Source organism: Bos javanicus, chromosome 22, assembly GCF_032452875.1.
Source record: "Bos javanicus breed banteng chromosome 22, ARS-OSU_banteng_1.0, whole genome shotgun sequence".
Classification (NCBI taxonomy): Eukaryota; Metazoa; Chordata; class Mammalia; order Artiodactyla; family Bovidae; genus Bos; species Bos javanicus.
Window position 1 is genome coordinate 20,768,106 of NC_083889.1, and position 15,952 is coordinate 20,784,057.

Sequence of the window (15,952 nt, forward strand, 5' to 3'; positions counted from 1 at the left end):
GATCAAACTACCGCACAATTGCACTCATCTCACACGCTAGTAAAGTAAGGCTCAAAATTCTCCAAGCAAGGCTTCAGCAATATGTGAACTGTGAACTTCCTGATGTTCAAGCTGGTTTTAGAAAAGGCAGAGGAACCAGAGATCAAATTGCCAACATCCGCTGGATCAAGGAAAAAGCAAGAGAGTTCCAGAAACACATCTATTTCTGCTTTATTGACTATGCAAGCCTTTGACTGCGTGGATCACAATAAACAGTGGAAAATTCTGAAAGAGATGGGAATACCAGACCACCTGACCTGCCTCTTGAGAAATCTTTATGCAGGTCAGGAAGAAACAGTTAGAACTGGACATGGAACAACAGACTGGTTCCAAATAGGAAAAGGAGTACGTCAAGGCTGTATATTGTCACCCTGTTTATTTAACTTCTATGCAGAGTACATCATGAGAAACACTGGGCTGGAAGAAGCACAAGCTGGAATCAAGATTGCTAGGAGAAATATCAATCACCTCAGATATGCAGATGACACCACCCTTATGGCAGAAAGTGAAGAGGAACTCAAAAGCCTCTTGATGAAAGTGAAAGTGGAGAGTGAAAAAGTTGGCTTAAAGCTCAACATTCAGAAAACGAAGATCATGGCATCTGGTCCCATCACTTCATGGGAAATAGACAGGGAAACAGTGGAAACAGTGTCAGACTTTCATTTTTTGCGGCTCCAAAACCACTGCAAATGGTGATTGCGGCCATGAAATTAAAAGACGCTTACTCCTTGGAAGGAAAGTTATGACCAACCTAGATAGCATGTTCAAAAGCAGAGACATTACTTTGCCAACAAATGTCCGTCTAGTCAAGGCTATGGTTTTTCCAGTGGTCATGTATGGATGCGAGAGTTGGACTGTGAAGAAAGCTGAGTGCCAAAGAATTGATGCTTTTGAACTGTGGTGTTGGAGAAGACTCCTGAGAGTCCCTTGGACTGCAAGGAGATCCAACCAGTCCATTCTAAAGGAGATCAGTCCCGAGAGTTCTTTGGAAGGACTGATGCTAAAGCTGAAACTCCAATACTTTGGCCACCTCATGCGATGAGTTGACTCATTGGAAAAGACTCTGATGCTGGGAGGGATTGGGGGCAGGAGAAGAAGGGGACGACAGAGGATGAGATGGCTGGATGGCATCACCGACTCAATGGACGTGAGTTTGAGTGAACTCTGGGAGTTGGTGATGGACAGGGAGGCCTGGCGTGCTGCGATTCATGGGGTCGCAAGGAGTCGGACACGACTGAGCAACTGAATTGAACTGAACTGAACTGAAAGGGACAAACTAGAACAAAGTAGGTGATTAAATACTTAATCCCACTAGAGGATTGTAAGTAAAGAAAAAAGTTGTGCTCGCTTCGGCAGCACATATACTAAAATTGGAACAATATAGAGAAGATTAGCATGGCCCCTGCACAAGGATGACATGCAAATTCATGAAGCGTTCCATATTTTTTGGACCATGGTTAAGACAGAGTCTTTGTCTATAAAACTGGAATAACAATAACAATAAAATCTGCTTAATGTAAAAAAAAAAAGAAAAAATATGGGAGACCACTGTAAGTTGATGATCACTTAAGAAAACAGATCTACATAACCAGAAAACCAAGCAAGCTTGCTTGGCAACAAAACCATGCAGCAGAAGCACAAGACATGCCCCCAAACAATAAAACAATGGTGACATGAGACCTACATCCTGCCCAGTGAGCTCAGGAAGTTAATAACCCTAGGACATGCTCTTTGTACACATGAAAAACAATAATTTATGGAAATTTACATTTCAAAGTAAATACCCTCATTGCACTGAGACCTGAAATAATATTTCCATAGTGCCATGATAGTCCTGACTTGACCATGTAGGGACAGGAAGACTCACCTGCCCAACGTGGAGGAGGAGCTCACTATGGAAGCATGATGTCTACTCAAAAATGAGGAGGAAAATGGTCTTTCTCCCCTCCCCACTTTTCCTTTGGTTATAACACTGTAGCCCAGTAAGTTTTTGGAGCGTGACAATGCAATGCTCCCCTGCCCACTTGTAAGCCTCACAAGCATGCTATTCTCCCATCCAAGTACTAACCAGGTCCGACCCTGCTTAGCTTCTGAGATCAGATGAGATCTGGCATGTTCAGGGTGGTATAGCCGTAGACACAAGCATCCTGTTCTAATAAATCTCACTTCTTATCGACCACTCAGTCTCTCGCTGAATTCTCCTCTATGCTGAGACATAAAGGACTGGAAGATGCTCTTTTGAGCCACCAAAAGAACACCTGACGATTTCACCTGCTTCTCCGTCTTCAAATCTCAGTCCCTTCTCAGAGTACTCATTCCACACAACCCACTATTGGTCTTTCCTTTTACTTTCTCATGGAAATCTGTTCTTTTCCTTTACAGCATTTACTCCAGCATAAAAGTATTGTATTTGTACATTTTCTAAAAATAACAAGCACTAGTGTGTGTGTGTGTATATATATACAATGTGCTGAAATATTCCAAATGCTTTGAGTCTGGTACCTTCAGTCTCACACCAACCCTACAAGCTATTTTTCACAGTTTACACATAAAAGGAAGCAGAAGCAGGTTTTGAAATTTGGTGAAGGTCACCTAGTCAGTCAGTGGCAGTGTGGGGATTTAAACCTAGGCAACCTCACCTCTCCAAGAGGGCTTATGCCACATGCCACATGCCACATGACCCAGGTCTGTTGCAGCCAGATCCCCTTTCCCCGCGGCAGGCCACTGCTGACCCATGTTGCACTCAACATGCCAGCCAATCTGGAAAACTCAGCAGTGGCCACAGGACTGGAAAAGGTCAGTTTTCACTCCAGTCCCTAAGAAAGGCAATCCCAAAGAATGCTCAAACTACCGCACAGTTGCACTCATCTCACATGCTATCAAAGTAATGTTCAAAATTCTCCCAGTCAGGTTTCAACAGTACATGACCCAAGAACTTCCAAATGTTCAAGCTGGATTTAGAAAAGGCAGAGGAACCAGAGATCAAATTGCCAACATCTGTTGCATCACGGAAAAAGCAAAAGAGCTCCAGAAAAACATCTATTTCTGCGTTATTGACTACACCAAAACATTTGACTGTGTAGAGCACAACAAACTGTGGAAAATTCTTCAAGAGATGGGAATATTAGATCACCTTACCTGCCTCCTGAGAAATCTGTACTCAGGTCAAGAAGCAACTGTTAGAACTGGACGTGGAACAACAGACTGTTTCCAAATTGGAAAAGGAGTACATCAACGCTGTATATTGTCACCCTGCTTATTTAACTTATATGCAGCGTACATCACGAGAAATGCTGGGCTGGAAGAAGCACAAGCTGGAATCAAAATTGCAGGGAGAAATATCAATAACCTCAGATATGCAGATGACACCACCCTTATGGCAGAAAGTGGAGAGGAACTCAAAAGCCTCTTGATGAAAGTGAAAGAGGAGAGTGAAAAATCTGGCTTAAAACTCAACATTCAAAAAACGAAGATCACGGCATCTGGCCTAATCACTCATGGCAAATAGATGGGGAAACAATGGAAACAGTGATAGCCTTTTTTGGGGGGGCTCCAAAATTACCTGCAGATAGTGACTGCAGCCATGAAATTAAAAGACACTTGCTCCTTGGGAAAAAAGCTGTGACCAACGGAGACAGCCTATTAAAAAGCAGACACATTACTTTGCCGACAAAGGTCCGTCTAGTCAAAGCTATGGACAAGGAGGCCTGGCATGCTGCAGTCCAGGGGTCACAATGAGTGGACACAACTGAGTGAATGAACTGAACTGACGGTTTTTTCAGTAGTCATGTATGAACGTGAGAGTTGGACCATAAAGAAAGCTGAGCACCGAAGAATTGATGCTTTTGAACTGTGGTGTTGGAGAAGACTCTTGAGAGTCCTTTGGATAGCAAGGAGATCAAGCCAGTCAATCCTAAAAGAAATCAGTACTGAATATTCATTGGAAGGACTGATGCTAAACCTCCAATACTTTGACCATCTGATGCGAAGAACTGATTCAGTTCTTCAGAAAAGACCCTGATGCTGGGAAAGATTGAAGGCGGGGGCATAAGGAAATGACAGAGAATGAGATGGTTTTGTGGCATCATCGACTCAATGAACATGAGTTTGAGCAAGCTCTGGGAGTTGGTGATGGACAGGGAAGCCTAGTGTGCTATAGTCCATGGGCTTGCAAAGTCAGACACAACTGAGCGACTGAAGTGAACTGAACCTTACTCCGAAGATACTAACAACTTGTGTAATGGCCCCCACACTAGACATAGAGAACAGAGACTATGCTTTGCTTCTTCAGCACTGTATTCTAGACCTCTAACATAGTACCTGGCACATACTCACAACAGACCCTCTAAAAAACAGTTGCTGACTGAACAAGCATGGACATCAGGCACATGTAGCAGGCACCAAAATGTTCTGAGTACTCCAAGAGAAAAACTTCAAAGTGATTTGTTGGATCTATTAATTTTTCCTATTAAATTAAAACTGTTCATTATTCACTTTATTTAATTGGAGTATAATTGCTTTACAATCTCTGCTGTACAACAGCATAAATCAGTCATATGTATTCATATAGCCCCTCCCCCCGGACACCCCCCGCCCATCCCGCCATCCCACCCCTCTAGGTCATCACAGCACGGGGCTGAGCTCCCCGTGTCATACAGCAGCTTTCCACTAGCTATTTTACACACAGCAGTGTGTGTGTATCAATGCTACTCTCTGAATTTGTCTCACTCTCTTCTCCCTACTCACCCCCGCCCCCAATGGCAGAGCAATTTGTTTCAACTCAAGGAACACAATTCTTTTTTTTTTTTTTTTTGCCAGTGTAGAAACACTGGACAAAGTGAAAACAGAAGTCCCAAGACTCTCTGAATCTGGTGCTCCCTCCTATCAGTGGCCAGTCCTGCCAAGCCCAGGGGGACACTCCATCTAGGTCCTTACAAGTGCTGTACAGGGAAGGAGGTTGCAATGTGGTTTTTAAATATTGATCCTCCAGAGCAACCAGGCCTCCAAAGGGCCCCGTGAACCCCTAAAAGAATGTCCACTGGGCATCCTAAGAAGCTCTTATACCAATGAGAGCACTGCATAGAACACTTGTAATCCTACCATCTCTTTATTTTGTGTGTGTATGGCGGGGGTGGGGGTGGGGGTTATAGAATTTTTTTTATTGAAGTATAGCTGATTTACAATGTTATGTCAATCTCTGCTCTACAGCAAAGTGGCTCAGTTATACACATATATACATTCTTTTTAAGTATTCTTCTCCATTATGGTTTATTCCAGATTGGATCTAGTTCCCTGTGCTATACAATAGGACCTTGTTGTTCGCCCATTCTAAATGTAACAGTTTGCTTCTACCAACCCCAAACTTCCACTCCATCCCTATTTTTCCCTACCGCTTGGCCGCCACAAGTCTGATCTCTATGTTTGTGAGTTTGCTCTGTCTTGTAGATAGGTTCATCTGTGCCATATTTTAGATTCCATACATAAGTGACATCTTGTCTACCATCTCTTTAGACTAGCTACAAGTTTGTAACAGCACAAATACTTGGATTAAGCATGCCTTTTCCCCCTTGCTCCATTCCTTTCATCAGTAACAGCACCAACTTGAACTTGGAGACTGACTGACACCATCTTTCCAAGTTAAACCATCTAAGATTCTTTATAGACCATCAACAAAGGCCTTTCTCAGATCTATGGCAAGGCCAGGGACCAGCAGACTTTTGCTTCAAAAGATGAGATGAACATTTTAGGCTTCTAGGCTACACAGTCTCTTCCAGCTATTCAAGTCTGCTATTGTATCATGAAAGCAGCCACACACAGCATGTAAACAAATGGATGTGGCTCTGTTCCCGTAACACTTTATGAAGAAGGGCCTGATTGGCCTGGAAGGCTGTGGCTTGCTGAATCCTAGGTACAGACCTTATTTAATTAACAGTTGCCCTTGTTAAATTGTCATCTCCTTCTGGTTACATTTCCATCTCATCTGAGATAAATTTTCAACCTGTTGCATTCTTTTTCAGAAAATTCTCAAAAAAAAAGTGTTAATAAAAGGAACTGGAAAGAGGCAAATAATGAAATAGTGCTTACATGAAAAATAGAACTATCTCTATGGCTGGTTTTTCTTTGCCTGTCAAGCAAAACAACGTGTGTGCTGTTTTCTGAAAAAACTTAACATAGACTTTTCTCCATTACTTTAAATAAAATATGGAATGTTCATTGCCACATATCTTCCCTTGCTAAATATATGGAAGCACAAAGAAATGAAGGGAATTACTATCAACTCTGTTAAGTCAAACTCTGAGTTTACAAAAGAAAAATTATAAGTCTACATCTTCTGATTTACTATTCCACAGAAATTCCATTCTATGTATAAGTAATGAAACTGAGAGGTCATTTTAATTATGCATAATTTCCATAAGACTTTATTCTTTTCAAGAGTTTTAAGAAGTCGAGGGGAATAGTCAATGCACATAATTCTGCTTATCCAGAGAAACAGAAACCTCATGGTCTCTTTCTGATTACTGTAGGATGGTATTAGCTGCTTTGAGAGGTTTTAGATTGACACAGAGATGACCTATCCTATTTTCAAATACTTTTCTTGACATTTCAAAAGGATTACAATTCTGTCTTTTTTTTCACTAAAGCATTTCTGGACCAGACTTTTAAGATAGATCTAGTATAAGACACCCTTTGAAGTCACTACAGAATCCACCCAAGACATTTTACAATACATGTCAATATCACAACCACTAGGGACCCTGAAATCCAGTGAAATACCCACTCCAGGAATCCCAGGTGTTTAAAGCAATAGTAAAGGAAGCCAATTAACACCCATTGAACAGTATTCTAGCAAGCACTGTACCCACAGCTTTGTAAACATGCTTTCCCATCCCATCAGGAAGTCTGGTAAGGATACAATTCAACTTCACGTTGCCTTAGATACAGAACTGATCTGAGAAAATTCTCATATACTTCTCATCATCTGTTTTGCCACAGTGCTTTTCTTTTATGCTTAATGAAGTTGAGAGCTGGGTAGCTACATGGCTTGATCTATAACTGAGGATCTTGACTTTCTAAAGAGTGAACAGGCTTTGTTCAGTTTGTGTGTGTGTGTGTGCTCAGTCATGTCTGACTCTTTGCGACCTCATGAACTGTAGCCCACCAGGCTCCGCTGTCCATGGGATTTGCCAGGCAAGAATACTGGAGTGGGTTGCCATTTCAATTTACATCTGGCTAATGTTTCCAAAACTCATTTATGGAGGGATTCCCAGGCTTGCTTAGAAATACTATCTTAAGACAAATGGAGCTAAAAGTTTGGAGTCATAGTGTTAGGAAGAAGTGACTCTCTGTTATAAATAACCTGTTTGGTTCCCAGCCTCGTGTCAGATTTTTCCACTTCTTCCTACCTTTTGGTTCCTAAAATAAGCAAACTACCTTCTGGAAAGATTTGGGACTTATAATGGCTATTATATATTTATGTATTATTATGCTAACTATGTAAATTTTCCAGGTGGCACAATGGTAAAGAACCTGCCTGGCAACACAGGAGACATAGGAGACACAGGTTTGATCCCTGGGCCAGGAAAGGAAGGACGAAATGACAACCCATTCCAGTATTCTTGGCTGGAAAGTTCCATGGAGAGAGAAGCCTGGCGGGCCACAGTCCATGAGGGTGCAACGAGACGGACATGACTGAGTGAATGAGCACAGGTGCACACACGTGGGCGCACATGGTCACTATGGGCCAGGCGTAAGTGAGGTATAACTGACCCTTCATATCTGCAGACGCAGAGCCCAAGGATGCCAAGGGCTACATGTAGTGTTATACAAGGGACTTCAGCATCTGTGGATGTTGGTATTCGTGGAGGTCCTGGGGCCTATTCCTGTGGATACTGAGGGACAACTCTACCTCATGCAACCCTGCAAGGTGTAAATTATTAACACTGTTTCCCAGGTTAAAAATCATAAACTCAGATGTTGTGATATGAACATAACTAGAAAGTGGCTGGGACAGAACTCACCCCAGGTCTAACACTGAAGCCTGTGCCCTTGACCACAATACTATGATTCTCAATATTAACTACAGGTACAAAGTTTTACAGCAGATCTTTGGAAATTCTTCATCTTGCTTAACTCAAACTTTATGCCCCATGAATAGTAACTCTCTACTTCCCCATCCCTCCAGCCCCTGGCAACCACTGTTTCGGTCTCAAACTCACCTATTTTTTTAATGATAGCTTTCAACTCGCTTCTAGACAAACTTTATCCATTCATCTAACCCTACCCATAGCACTCCTAGAAGACCCCTATCCTCACACTATCTTTCTTAAAAGAAATCTCCCTCTAGTGCCCCATCTGCTTCCAAACCCTTTCTTCCTATCCTTCAAGGTTAAAATGAAGCCAAACTGACAAGAGTCAGAATCACAGGTCAGTCAGTTACCTCGGAGTGACCCGTGGCAAATTACCTAACCTCTCTGGGCTTCAGTTTCCCTAACCATAAAACTGGGATTAACTAGAGCTCCCTGGAAGTAAGCTCTGAAATGACTGTCTATGTGAAAATGTGGATTTACTAGGAAATGTTCTTAGGAAAACTAGTAGGGAAGTGAGGAAGGGGGGGCAGGGATGAGAAGGGGATATGTGACATCAAGCTGAATCCCAGAGAGGGGAACCTTGGATCTGTCACACAGGGAAGCTCTGAAAACAGTGCAGGTCCTATCCTCGATGTCAGCTTAGTCAGAATCAAGAGAGCTGGAGTGGGACTTCTCTGATGGTCCAGTGGCTAAGACTCCACGCTCCCAATGCAGGGGGCCTGGGATGGATCCCCAGTTGGGGAACTAGATCCCACATGCCATCAGTAAAGATCCTGCTTGCCACAAGGAAGATCAAAGAACCTGAGTGTCACAACTAAGACTCAGAGTAGCCAAACAAATAAAATAATTTTTTTTTAAGAGAGTAGCAGCATCTCTTCCCCTGCATCTCTCAGTCATTGGTTCAGAGCTGTGACGAGAAGATAGTCTCAAGCAGTCTCTAGCTTCCTGGGGACAGGTCTATGGCAGAGCAGTCTGGTTATTGGAGTGAAAGAGCCCTGGGGATGGTCCATGTGGAGACTAGAGGGAGCTGTGTGGATCTGGGCAGAGCATGGATTTCATCTGTCAAAGGAGTTGTAATAGTTTCTTTTCATGGGATTATTCAGATGGTTTAAAAACAAAACGAAACAAAAACTTTCCCATTCACTTTTGATGCACAGGTTTCTCAGGAGAACTTTGTCTATTTCAAATCACAGGAGAGAGGATCTCTATGATTTCCCCAAACAGACGAGGAGCAGGTATTAATCTCTGAGCAAATATCATGTTGAACCTAGAGGATTCCTATTACTTTTTGGACTTACATAGTGTCCTCCAAGTTCTGGGAACCGTGGAAAGGAAAGGCAGGTTAACCAAACAGCAGTGAGAAGTGTTCCCCCAAGGGATCCACGACCAATCTCCCTGTTAACAGTTCTATTTGAGGAAAGTGTGAGTGGTCACGTAATGAACTAATCAGGGCAATTAAGGACAGACTGAACTCACAGTTGCCACAGGTGGACCTGAAAATCTATCTTAACATCTTCCTACCACAGTTATGAAAGACTTGGTCTCTGCCCTTAGTCTGTTTCCTGTCTAATATCTAAGACAGCAATGCTGCCGCTGCCGCCAAGTCGCCTCAGTTGTGTCCGACTCTGTGTGACCCCATAGACAGCAGCCCACCAGGCTCCCCCATCCCTGGGATTCTCCAGGCAAGAATACTGGAGTGGGTTGCCATTTCCTTCTCCAATGAATGAAAGTGAAAAGTCAAAGTGAAGTCGCTCAGTCGTGTCCAACTCTTAGTGACCCCATGGACTGCAGCCTACCAGGCTCCTCCGTCCATGGGATTTTCCAGGCAAGAGTACTGGAGTGGGGTGCCATTGCCTTCTCCTATATTAAGAATGCTACTGCTAAGTCACTTCAGTCGTGTCCGACTCTGCAACCCCATAGACGGCAGCCCACCAGGCTCCCCCATCCCTGGGATTCTCCAGGCAAGAACACTGGAGTGGGTTGCCATTTCCTTCTCCATGCTTATGCCCCAAAAATGCAAGTGAAAGAGACATTGTAACACACACATGGACACATATTACTTAAAAGAAGATGTCGATGGTGTTTAGGTAGACTTGAAGATACTTTGCCATGCATGCCTATGAAAATAAGTATGAATTTTTGAAATAAGGATGAGTTACAGAAAGAAAAGTAAAAGGATTTCTAGAAGTACAGAAAAAGAACAAGAGGTGATGACAGAGGTGGCAGGCAGAAAGCATTAAAAATGATACTATCTCCATAAGCAACTGTTTCTTGTCTTCCTATATATTTTTGTGTTCCAAATTTCATTTTCTCTATTCTGTATATTTCTACTTCTTTTTTTTTTATTTTTAGTCCACATTATTTCATTTTATTATTTACTAATGCTTATTGGAGTACAGTTGCTTTCTAATGTTGTGGCAGTCTGCTTTATTTTTTATTTAAAAACATTTATATTACCCTCTGGTATGGAAAAAAAAGAATCATAATAACTGGAGTCCAATCTCAATGTATCACAGGAAAGCCTATTTACTATTTGGCCTCAACAACCCCTGTTGGTAGTGTCTCAGCATCCTCAAGGCTGTATATATATCCAGTTTCTGGGCTTCCTCCTGGTTCAGAACATATTAGGTACTAATGCAAAAATATCTTTATATGCTGCTTCTAATTTTTCAATTAAATACAACCTGTAAACCCCTACAATCCAGTAATCCCATCCCTGGACACATATCCAAAGGAAATGAAATCAGTATCCCAAGGAGTGATTTGCAATTCCATGTTCATTGCAGCACTTCTCACAGTAGCCAAGATCTGGAAGTAACCTACATGCCCTTCAATGAGTAACCAAATAAAGAAAATAATGTGTTCTGTGTGTGTGTGTGTGTGTGTGTATGTGTATGACTGGAATATTACTCTACCATAAAAAAAGAAAGCAATCTTGACATTCGTGATAACATGGATGAATCTGGAGGGTATTATGCTAAGTGAAATAAGCCAGAAATGGAAAGAAAAATGCAGCATAGTACTGTATGGTATCACTTATATATGGAACCTAAGAATAAAACAAATCTGATTTTATAGAATCAGAGGATAAAAAGGTGGATGCCAGGGGCTGGGGGAAGGGAAAAGTGGGGGTGATACAGGTCAAAGAGTACAAAGCTGCAGTTATTAGAATAAGTTCTGAATGTGCAATGTACATCATTGTTACTATAGTTAATACATGGTATTGATACTTGAAAGTTGCTGGAAGTAGATCTTCAGCTTTTTCACCACACACATTCACACAAAAAATCAACCATGTGACAGGATGAATGTACAAATTATCTTAATCTTGGTAACCTTTCCACAGTGTATGTGTATATGAAATCATCAAAATGTATACTTAAATATACACAATTATTGTCTCAGTTATTCCTCAATGAAGTTTTGAAAACCAGTCCTTCAACATTATCTTTTTTTAATATAAATTTATTTATTTTAACTGGAGGTTAATTACTTTACAATATTGTATTGGTTTTGCCATACATCAACATGAATCTGCCACAGGTACACACGTGTTCCCTACCCCAAACCCCCCTCCCACCTCCCTCCTAGAAATAACCTCAGTTCAGTTCAGTCACTCAGTCATGTCTGACTCTTTGTGACCCCATGAACCGCAGCACACCAGGCCTCCCTGTCCATTACCAACTCCTGGAGTCCATCCAAACCCACGTCCATTGAGTCAGTGATGCCATCCAACCATCTCATCTTCTGTCGTCCCCTTCTCCTCCTGCCCTCAATCTTTTCCAGCATCAGAGTTTTTTCAAATGAGTCAGCTCTTTGCATCAGGTGGCCAAAGTACTGGAGTTTCAGCTTCAACATCAGTCCTTCCAATGAACACCCAGGACTGATCTCCTTTAGGATGAACTGGTTGGATCTCCTTGCAGTCCAAGGGACTCTCAAGAGTCTTCTCCAACACCACAGTTCAAAAGCATTAATTCTTAGGCACTCAGCTTTCTTCACAGTCCAACTCTTGCATCCATACATGACCCCTGGAAAAACCATAGCCTTGACTAGATGGACTAGTAACGTAAAATAGTGGATACCCGGTAAAATTTGAATTTTTTTTTTTTTTTAGCACAGCACAGCACAATGTAAACAACTAATTTGTTAATGTATATATGCTCCCAATATAGTATGGGCCAACCCCCCAGTACTCTCAGACAAGAATTGTGAATTTCCCATTGCAGTTTTATGGCTTTGACAATGTGGAGTTGAAAAGATGTGAGAGAGGAGACAGATCTTGGAAAGGTAGGGATGAGGATATTAATCAGATCAGAAACCAATGCAGTTTCCTTGGAAGAGAAGAAGAAAAATAGAAGAGGGAGTTAAAAGGGGATGTGAGTAGGAAGAAAAAAGGTGGCAAGGACTTGGTTTTAAAACTGTTTCTTTTGCACTTTTGAGTTGGTGAGATAGAGAGAGAGATTTGGGTGGGGCAGCTATTTCCAAGTGAATGTCATTGAAAGTGGCAGCAATAGGGAAAGAAGATTTTTAAGATGCTCGGATGGATGCACCTTCCTCCCATTGATAGGTTGTGTGACAGAAGTAAGACTAAAGGGTTCTTCGCCACTCTTAGTGGAGTATCAGTCTTCGAAAATAGCACCACACAGAAACTAGACCACAAGGACTATGCTTATATATTAGGGTTAGGCTCAGACCCACTGTGGACTGGCAGAAAATGGGACATGGGATTAAAAACCCTAACTTCGCCACCCTTCAAACCACATATGTCCTTTAAGTCTCCTTAAGCTTGTAGGTTTTTTATGGAAACAAGACTCCATTAAAAGAAGAAACACATATTTCTCTAAGAGGAAAAAAGCCATCATTTTTGAAAACTAATTGAGAACAAAAAGCTCAGAAAGTGCCATGATAAAGAAAGGAATGTGCTGTGTGAACTATAGTGGTCTTTCTCGTCTCTATTATCCCTACTTTGTGTCATCAAGCAGGTTAGATTTCAAACAAACTATCACTACACTTTGTCCTAAGCTTGCTGTCACTCTAATTGAGCTACAGATGCCTGACATAGATAGAACTTTTACAAGTATGCCACTAATGAGTGGTTCTTCTTATTCTTCCCACCTCTCACCTACACACTATTATAATAACCCAATTATGACTTTATGCAAGCACTCTAGCCTCAGCATTCAGTTCCAGCTAACAAGTATGAATAAAACATGCATATAATGGCAAGGACACATCTGAGAAAGCCCACTCTTGAAGCTGGACTTCTATAACACGTATCTGTAAGAAATGGAGCTAAAGGAGAAGAGGAGGACTTGGAGTTCCTTAGGAAGAACCAGGGTGCTCTGGTCTAAAGTCACTGCTCTGGTTTACTGCCTACTGTGCCAGAGAATGGACCATGAAAATGACACCAAGATGCAGAGTACGATAAAGAAAAACCAAAGCTATGTGGTCATACTTCTTGTTCTGATAACCAAGCCCTCCAAATGACAAAGGTTAATATCATTTAATGGAATAAAAGAAGAAGTTTTTTTTCCCCCTAAGGCCAATTTCACTTTTAAAAATCAGAACAAACCTAAACAGTTTGGTACTGGCATAAAAAGAGACACATATGTCATTGAAACAGAATAGAAAACCCAGAAATAAGTCCACAGCATACAAGTCAATTTATGGCAAAGGAGCTAAGAATATACAAGGAGGAGAAGACAGTCTCTTCAGTAAATGATGTTGAGAAAACTAGATAGCTTCATGCAAAAGAATAAAACTGTACTATCTTATAGCATACAAAAAAATAGCTCAAAATGGAGTAAAGATTTAAGATAAAGTCCTGAAGCTATTAAAGTCCTAGAAGAAACTTATAGGTGGTAAGCTCCATGATATTACACTTGGCAATGATTTCTTGGATTTGATGTCAAAAACAAAGGCAATGAAATTAAAAATAAATAAATGGAACTATATCAAGCTAAAAAACCTTCTTCACAGCATGTCAATGATCAACAAGGTGAAAAGGAATTTCTCCCACGAAATGGGAGAAAATATTTGCAAATATTATAGCAGGTAAAGGATTAATATCCAAAAAATATAAAGTACTTACACGATTCAACAGCAAAAAAAAAAAAAAAAACTTAAAAAATGGGCAGAGGATCTAAATATACTTTTTTCAAAAGAAGACATATAGATGGCTAAAAGGCACATAAAAAGATGCTTGACGTCACCAATCATCAGGAAATGCAAAATCAAACCAGAATTAGGTATCACATCACACTTCTTTGAGTGGCTATTATCAAAAAGACAAGAAGTAACAAGTGTTGGTGAAGACGTGGAGAAAAGGAAACCCTTGTCAACTTCTGGTGGACTGTAAATTTAAGCAGCCACTATGGAGTACAGAGGTTCCTCAAAAAGTTAAAAATAGAACTAACATATGATCCAGCAATTATACTTCCGGGTATGTATCCAGAAAAGTTTAAACCTTATCCACAGCAAATGAAATTACTAATCAAAAAGGAATACCATATCTATGTGCACTTCAGCTTTATTTACAAGAGCCAAGACTTAACCATCGATGTATGGATGGATTATGAAAATGTGAACTCTGCCTATACATGCACACACACTAATACACACAATATTATTCAGCCATAAAAAAGGAAATATTGTCATTGGCAAAATCATGGATAGAAATTAATGGCACTATAAAAAGTGAAACAAGTCACACAGACAAAGGCAAATATTATATGACTTCATTTATACGCAGAATCGAAAAACAACAATTAGCTCACCCCCCCCCAAAAAAAAAACAAACTCATATAAACAGAATGTGTGTGTTTGTGTACTCAGTAGTGTCAACTCTTTGTGACCTCATGGACTGTAACCCACCAGGCCCCTCTGTCCATGGGATTTTCCAGACAAGAATACTGAAGTGGGTTGTCATTTTTTCCTTCAGGTGATCCCAACCCAAGGGTTGAACCAGAGTCTTCTGTATCTCCTGCATTGGCAGGCGGATTCTTTACTACTTCCCCACATGGGAAGCCCCAGAAGCAGAATAGACTGTTGGTTATCAGAGACAGAGAATAGGAGGTGGGTGAAATGGATGAAGGGGGTTAAAATGCACAGACCTTTAGTAATAAATAAATAACTCCTGGAGATGTCATGTACAGCATGGTAACTATGGTTAATAATGCTGCAGTGAATATTTGAAATGTGCTAAAAGAATAGATCTCTAAAGTTCTCACCACAAGAAAAAATTGAAACTATGTGTGATGATGGATATTAACGAGATTTATTGGAGTTCATTTCCCAAGGTATACAAATTATTGTATTGCATACCTGAAACTAAAATAATTTTATATATCAATTATATTTCAATTAAGAGAGAAAAATAAATAATAATAACATCACATATGAATTTTAAAAAATAAACCAGTGTAATATTTTGTTAGGGGCTGGTGATATTAACCAGTATGTTAATCTATTTTCAACACATCACCTCTAGTAGAAGGTCAAGAAAAGTCAACTTTGAGAGCTGGAGAGAGCTACGAAAATACAAACACTTACACAATTAAGTGGCACAATTATTTTTGAAATAATTAGGAATATGTAAAACTAACTTTTGACACAAGCAAGGTTGCAAATGTTTTATTAGTACAGAAAGAATTTATTCTTTTAAATACCCATTATTTTTCTTAATTTAACAGTATTTCCAATTTATGTTGACTTCCTGCACATAAAGTCCAATCTCTCTGCCAGACACATTGTACATACCAAGTGCTCAGAAGTATAGGAAAGAAGAGAAATAGAAAAATGGGGGAAAGAAGCCTAGAATGAGGTCA

General features: G+C 40.7%; 1 non-coding gene across 1 annotated transcript; it reads left to right on the forward strand.

Annotated features, from left to right (window-relative positions):
• The first annotated feature begins 1,379 nt into the window (after positions 1-1,379).
• On the forward strand, positions 1,380-1,486 carry LOC133235790 (U6 spliceosomal RNA). The gene has a single exon (XR_009732655.1). It is a non-coding gene; the product is annotated as a U6 spliceosomal RNA (small nuclear RNA).
• The last annotated feature ends 14,466 nt before the right edge of the window (positions 1,487-15,952 follow it).